Source organism: Malus domestica, chromosome 08, assembly GCF_042453785.1.
Source record: "Malus domestica chromosome 08, GDT2T_hap1".
NCBI classification, from domain to species: domain Eukaryota; kingdom Viridiplantae; phylum Streptophyta; class Magnoliopsida; order Rosales; family Rosaceae; genus Malus; species Malus domestica.
The window spans coordinates 9,612,739-9,620,776 of record NC_091668.1 but is presented as its reverse complement, the minus strand read 5'-3'; positions in this window follow the sequence as shown (position 1 = coordinate 9,620,776).

Sequence of the window (8,038 nt, the reverse complement as noted above, 5' to 3'; positions counted from 1 at the left end):
TAAGTCCACCTTAAGTGGGTTGTTAAATCAACTTTGGAGAGCGATTTATTCTACCCAACAAGAGAGAGAAAGTTAGAGGATATTTGTTCCCCCTCCTCTAGCAATCTTCTACATCTTGCCCATGCAAAGGACTGTCTTTCGTTAATTTCTTCGTCTTCTCCGTGCCGCACCGATGTAAGAAAAATTTAATTTTTCTTGCCTCTTCTTGGATAGTGCTATTGCAGGGCAGCCGTCGGGGTGGTGCGGCACGTCGGCTGGCAGGGGCCAGGAGTTGGCTCGGCATGGACCGAGGAGATGTCGTGGCAGGGACCACTGCTTGGGCAGCTTGGCTTGGCTTGAGCTAAGGGCAGCTTGTGCGGCTGGGGTCGCGGATTGTGGCGTTGGGGCGCAGTGCTAGGCGAGCCGCATGGCTCATGTCCTTTGGGCTCTTGGACCTGACTCGGACCAGGCTGGCGATTGAGAGAAATGAGGAGATTGTGGGCCTCATGGGCTGCTGGAATGCTGGGTATACAGGCCTCCTGCCTGCACAAGAGATGCTGGTTGAGAAAAAAATCGAAAACTTCCTCTGCTGCTCGTGAGGATCCGTTTGCTGCCGAGAGGCTTGTGATTGGCATGACTTCTTCCAATGGAAAGAAAAATGAAGCTGCTAGATCTGAGCTTGTGGCACCTTCCATGCCGAGAATGGCTAGTACGTTTGTTGATAAGATTGCTCAGCATAAAGGTTCTATCATGCCCCAAGTGCCGAAATCTGTACAAAGACGTCTGTTTGGAGCTAAGTCTGGTTCACCTTTGGAGAGGCTTACTATTATGAAGAGCGATAAGGTGGACTCTGCTGCTAAGGTGGCGCCAATGCCCACTCCCTCTGCTGTTGAGATTGATTCGCCTGCTGGGAAGAAGAAGACTGTTTGCATGGGCAGCTGCGAAAAACCCACTAAACTTGCTTCTAGGGAGGCTGCCGAGATCTGTGTGCTCTTGAAACCAAATATGCTTGAAGACATGGACGATTGTGCCAAGTTTGTTGATGGCGTTAGAAAAGTTTGTTTGCCTAAGTTCATTTGCGAAGCATACGACCCCATATAGAAAGACTGCTCTGCTTGCTATGATGCATATATAGCAAGGCTGCCAAGGAGGTGACAAAGACTATGACAGCTGAAGCTTATTTCTCGGCCGAGGAGATCAAGAGGTTGGATTCTGAGCTCGTTGCTTTGAAGGGGTCTAATATTTCTGCCCCCACTTCTCTTAAGCTTCAAGATCTTGAGTTTTTAGTTTCTGAGCTTCGTTTCGCTGCTTATGCAAAGGATGAAGATTTGATTGCTGCTTATAATCTAGTGACCCACTTCAAGAGAATCATCGATAGGCTTGAAACCCAAGTGTTGGAACTTCAAGGCGTACTGAAGATCAACGAAAGTCTGAAAAAGGAAGTGGATAAGCTGTAGTGCGTCCGTGTTGGTCCGCTTGAAGAGAATGAGCAGCTGAAGGGTGAAAATGATGGGCTCGAGGTTTTGAGACCTTTTCCATTTCTCCGGAAGACTTTCTTGCTTTTACTTTTGAGGCTTCCATTGGTGAAGTAGTTGGAGAAGTTGGTGTCCAGGCTGGGGCAGCCGGGGGTGAAGCGCCGGATGATGCTTCTGCTAAGAGCGTTACGGCTGTTGAATGTGTGGCGACCGAGTAGTCGTGGGATGTCCAAGCTGCTGTAGTGTAGTATTCTAGGTAGCCTTTAGGATTTTCTTTGTTTTTCCTTGTAGCTCTTGTTTTGCTTGAACTCTTTCGGCCTTTGCTATTTGTTTATAAATATGTTTTCCTTCGTTTTTCTTCATCTTCGCTTATTTTGCTCATGCCCTAACCTTTAGACTTGATAGACCAGTGGCAGGCATGCTACTTTTTATAAGCAGACAAGCTCGCGTAGCCTATACAGCCGTAGGTGTTGGTGTAGAACTTTGCAAAGTTGTTAGCCATAGGGTTGGCAGCCGGATGCCTTACTTACAGAAGTAGACAAGTCCGCGTAACCACTAGGCTGTTAACCTTGACTTTCTTCAATTCCGTAGGTTGTGTAGCAAGTATCACAACACTTTAGGACTTGGTGTAGGTTGTTCCGCGCTTGGCAGAGGTGAAGCTTATCGACTACGTAGCATGTCGGCAGTGGATAAAACTTCGTATATGTGCGTTAGCTTGTTTAACCTTTTCATAAAAATGTGCGGTTGTATAAGTCTAGCGCGGCTTTACTGCTCGAAGGGCAAGCCGTAGGCAGTTTTCCGGAATTCGTAAGCTACCTTAGTGCACTCGGTAGCAGCTTTAGGGTTCCAGGGCAGCCGTCTATAGGGCGTACTGTGTAATGTGCCCCCTCCGTCTCTAGGGCCCGGTTCCCCACGAATTAGGCCAAGAGACCCAAAATCCTTCAGTTAGCTAAGCCTTGAAAAAGACCATTGTGGCTACTTCTAGGAATCCGGGCGCAAGCCATCGTGCATCTAGTTATACTAGGGCAGCCAGGCTCATCCACGTCTGGATATTCGGAGTGTAAAGTTTATCCTCCCGTCTTGGAGAGCTGACCCATATGGGTGTCGGGGAATTGGTTTACCCTCTCGCACTGGAGAGCATGGTTGGTCCCTCGGGGGGCGCAATTCCTGCGATGAGTCCTTAAGAATGGCGCAGTCTTCTTTTGAAGTGCAGGAATGATCAGTTGTTGTAAGCATGCAGCCGAGCCAAGTTGTGATTACTTCTGAATTTCTCATTGAAAAATAAGTGAAACGAACGAGAACTTAACTGTAAGGTAGGAACTGCATAACAATTGGATAATCCTCAGCTTGTGAGGTGGTGCCCGTCGAGCTGTTTGAGTCTTCAGGCTTTGATGTAGCAGGAGGTCACACATGGTACTTCCTCAGATTGTAGGCGTTCCACTGCTTTTCGATCTTTTTGTCGTTTCATGGTGGCGAAGGTGTAATTACTCTTGCCGCCTACTCTGTTGATCTTGTACCAGCCTTCCCAGATGGGATCCATCTTTTTGGAGTCCTCTCCGCGGGCAGTGATGAAGGCTTTTCTTAAGACTAGATCTCTGGGCTGGAATTGCTGCTGGTAAGCTGCGATGCGAGTGAAGTCTACTCGCACTTCTCCTCTGCCAGATTTAAGCTTATGGCCATCTCATTTCGGTTGCTCGTCTTTTGGTGGTGCGATATGCCCATAGACATCTAGGGAGTTCATCTGGCCATTTTCTTTTCTTACTGGTGGGGGATTTCTTGTGACAGTCGAGGATCATCTTGGTGGATACTTTGGCCCGCTTATTGCCTTGAGAATATCTTGACGTAGACATATGCTGCTTGATGCCATATTTTTGGAAGAACTTCGCCAAATCTTTTCCCATGAATTACGGGCCGTTATCGGTGACGATGGATTAAAGGATGCCATATTGACAAATGATGTTCCTCCATATGAAACGCTCTATGTCTGTCTGAATCGTGGTCATCATGGGCTTTGCTTCTACCTATTTGGTGAAGTAGTCGGTTGCCACGATCGTCATGCATTTGCCTCCAATAGTCTGGCTAGTGATTAGCTGGGAATCGGAATAAATTGAAAGCTTTTCACCGCCAAGTCTTTTGTCATTCGAAGGCCTGCTAGTAGGGCTTCGTACTCTACTTCGTTGTTAAATGCTTTGAAGCTTAGAGTGATCGCCTGCTCGAGCATTGAAACGTCTGGGGTGGCAAGAACCACGGCTGCTCACGAGCTTTTGTAGTTGGATGCGCCATCGACATGTAAACGCCAGAAATCTCCATTGAGGGAGCAGGTGTGGCTAAAGTGTGCTCAGCTGCCTTCGGGGCGCCGTTGGGCCGTTCTGTTGCGTTGTCAATGCTAGGCTTGAAGGCACGGTAGGGAGCCGTGGAGCTGGGGCCATGTTACATGTAGCAGGAGATGCTCAACTTCCGGTATTAGGCCACTCTAAAGTTGAATCTTCTGGGGCGACGAGGATAAAACTTGCTTCTGAATGTTCCTTCTAGTGTTCGTCTGCCATTGGCGTGTCTTTTGGGCCGAGTTGTTATGTTCGTCAGAAAACTTTGCATCTGCCAGGGTTTATGCCTTTATCGTCGCAGGTTTAGATTCGGCGGAATAATGCGTCATGATGATGACTGCGTGCGTTTGAAGGTAAAACTTAAGCTTTTGGGTTACAACAACTATCGTCAAAGTTAGCTTTTGAATTTTTAATAGCATCGAGAAGAGCTTTTGAACTGTAGAATACAGGTAGTCGGGCCCCCTGCTCTTCTCGCATGATGGTAGAGCTTATTGCTACTTTAGATACCGTCAACATGCGAATAAGTCATCCGTTGCTACTATAGAGGTGATGTCGGATACTTCTTCAAGTCCTTGAATGTGCATTGGCAAACCTCATCCCAGAGTGCATGCTTCTCTGCCAAAGCAAAAGAGTCTGCCAGAGTTAGATCTTCTTTCATGATCAATTTTCCGAATAGCGGGTGGTCTGTTGGAAGTCCTTTTTGGAAGGCTGCTCTAGCTATCGAGTCGTTGCATCCGACTATTTTTGCCTTCTCTACTTTGAACCTCCTCACATAGTCGCGAAGCGACTCCTTTGGGTTCTTCTTGACGTCGAACAAATGGTCAGACTTCTTTTTGATCGAGCGATATGATGAATATTCTTTGGTGAAAACCAAAGAAAGTTCGTAGAAATTTTGGATGGATTGTGGCGGCAGGGTGTAGAACCAATCTTGCACCTCGCCTTGTAGAGTGGTGGCGAATATCTTGCACATGAGATCATCGTTGTTTCGATAAAGGATCATTGTGCTTCAGTAGCGCTTTAAGTGTCTCTCCGGGTCTTCATCCCCTTTGAAAGATGTGAAATGTGGCATGCTGAAATCGCGTGGAGGCTCTGCCTGCTCGATCTCGTCCGTGAAGGGTGACCTGCTTATGTTGGTCATGTTCCGTCGTAGTGCCTCGTCGGTGACCTCGTTACGTTGGAAATCATGCAATCGCTTGGTCAAAAGTCTCTCTACTTCTTCTTGAATTTGTCTTTGTTGGGGTAGCGGAGCTCTCGGCTGCCCCCAACCATGACTTGCTGGTCTAGGCTACTCTTCCATGTGTTTGACTCGTCTATGCCGCGGATGCAGTGCATATGGTGCGTTCCTAGCAGGCGATAGAGTTCTTCGCAGGCTGCTGGTTGAACTTGAGCCGGATTGAGTGATTGCTTCTCTCCGTCCGTCGGGCTGCCTACTCCGATGTGAGGTGGATGATGCTCCTTGCGGGTTTAGCCGCAAATGAACACTTCGCCTGGAAGGCTGCTCATGTTGACTATCGGAGTGTGACCCTAACCGTGAATGTATGCTTGTTTGTAGGCCTAGTCGAGAGTGCACGCTCCTCCACGCTCTAAGACGAGAGTATACGCTATCTCGGGGCCCAATCGGGAGTGTATACTGCCTGAACGCTCCGTTCGTGGCTGGTCGAATGGCTGTTTATCGGGACGCTGTTGGAGAGGTTCTTTGTCTGCCCTTGTCCTACTTCAGAACATCTCGTCTGGGGCACGTTGCATCTCGATGCATTGCAAGAGCCGGTTCACCAAGGTCGTCTGCTGTGCGATGACGCTTATCAACTCTATGACCTGTCGTGACAAGTGTTGTTCTCCATTTGGGTTGGAAGAGCTTGGAATGAATGTGCCTCATTGGGCAATGGAAGAGTGGTAGACTCCGGGCACGAGATTTAAGTTGGGAAATGTCAAATTCGTGAAAAAATGTGGTGAGAATGCCCCCGGCTCGATGGTAGGTCCGGATGTTTGAGATAGTCTTGGGCCGACTTGGGCTGCTTGGAAAACCACTGGAGCAGGATGGGCCGTGAGAGTGGGCTGCTTGACGGAAGCAGGCTAGACCACGGGAGTGGGCTGCTCGTCGGGAGCAGGCTGGGTCACGAGAGCAGGTTGCTTGGCGGGAGCAAACTGGGCCACAGGAGTGGGCTGCTCGTCGGGAGCAGGCTGGACCATGGGAGTGGGCTGCTCGTCGGGAGCAGGCTGGGCCACGAGAGTAGGCTGCTCGTCGGGAGCAGGCTGGACCACTGGAGTAGGCTGCTCGTAGGGATCTGGCTGGACCACGGGAGTGGGCTGCTCGTCGGGAGCAGGCTGCTCAGAGTGTGATGCACATAGGTGCGAGACTTGGGCTTGGCTTGGCAACGCGTTAAATTCACGTTGGGCTTGGAGTGACATGGCTTGGGTCATGGCCTTGGTGCCGTGAGCCTTGGATGGCACGGCTCGAGCCGTGGTGAAAGCACCATGGACCTCGCCACGGGTGACTACTAAGGTAGCCACCGCGGTGGTTCCCGTGGTGGAAACTCGTGGTGGTGGTGCCGCTCCACTTATTGTCGCATTTAGCCTCATGAATCTCCGCAATCCCATTTCTTGAATATTAGAATTTTCACTTGTGGAATTTTCTAAATTTCTAGCCATTATATTTTTCTTATACGTTTTATCAAAGAAACTTTGCAAGTAAAAAATTCTAATAATAAGAACGTATGAAAAATATTCAAATGGACTAGAAAATAAAGAAAAAACTTTTTTGTGCAAGAGTCTTCTACGAGTATGAATTTCAACTCTCAATGAAAGCACCAATTTGTGGATGCAAATTTTCTCCTCCTCGATCTTGGACAATTTTGCACCTACAAAACAACTAGCACCTTAGGTTAAGGCCAAAAGCCTCACGCGCCCACGATGAATGGGGGGGGCTTTGGCCGAAGAACCTCCGATGCCAAAGTTAGAATTTTAGAGAGAAATAGTGTTTAGAGTATTTGGGATTTTTTGCAAGAGGTTTGGAATTGGTTACCTCTTTTGGAGCATTTTTTAATTGGTTGAGGATGATTACCCACTACTTGCGCGTAGGAATCCCGTTATACCTCAAGGGTATATTTGTCTTCTTTTGTCCCAAAGTCCACGTGTCACTTTGTGATCGTTTTTGGCTCCATAAAAGTCTTTTAAAATTCTTTCAAATCTTAATTTAACTACACCCTCTGAAGCTGTAGAGAATTCTCAAATAGCAGAGAGAACAAAGAAAGAGAGAAAATAGTGTTAACAAAAAGAGAGAGAATAGTGTCACAAGAATCGAAAGATTTCTAGAGAGAGAAAAACTGATTTCACTAATTATTGCCTAATAATAACATTGTTCAATTACAAATATACTGCCCTAATCTATTGCCTTTCACCAAAAAAAAAAAAAAAAAAAAAGCCTCCTAATCTATTGCCATTTGACAGTCAATGCAACCTTTTAGATCTTTACTCTTAATATCCACATCGTGTAGTACCACAGCTTTTGGTGATGACACGTGTCCACTTATCAGTGGCCCGGCGTACAATATGGTCCTAAGTAGAGGAAAATGATCATTTTTAAATCTCTTTTCACCTAATCCACCAAGTCTTTAATCCGAACCTTTGAAATGGCAGAGGAGGGGATGGCCGGGCTGAGCCCACGACTTTGCGGCGTTTGAACCACCAGCCCTATTTTCTCCCCAGAGCTTTTTGTCAACGACACCAGCACGTGTAAATGCCTCCACAGGCCTTGGGACAACCATGCATGGACCAGCTAAGCCAGGCTTGATTAGTCACTGCTCCAGGAGGATTCATTTCAGTAGTGTAGGACATGGCAATTTTCTACAATGTCAGCTGTTGACTAATAGTTAGATTGATGGTTTTACCCTTCTAGGATTTAGGTCAAGCCAGGTTTAAATTAAACTCGTTGGACATCAATTGCGTAACGTTTTTCTTAACAGCCTTTTATGTTATGTTCTTATATTATTCATTTGAACTACTAAGTATAATGTTACTATCTTTTAAGACTTGAAGATCACACATATGTATGGATAACTCTTGATCATCAGTTCTTATTCCGAATGTTAAAATAAGGAGTTTCCAAGTTGATTAAATAAATAAATAAAAACACTATACATTGGGATGAGTTGTCATTCTAATTCGGCATATAGTTTATATTAGGGTCGATGACGAATCCACATAGGAGACAATGAAAGACTATTACTCCCTCTCAACATTCATGCCAGTCATCACAATACC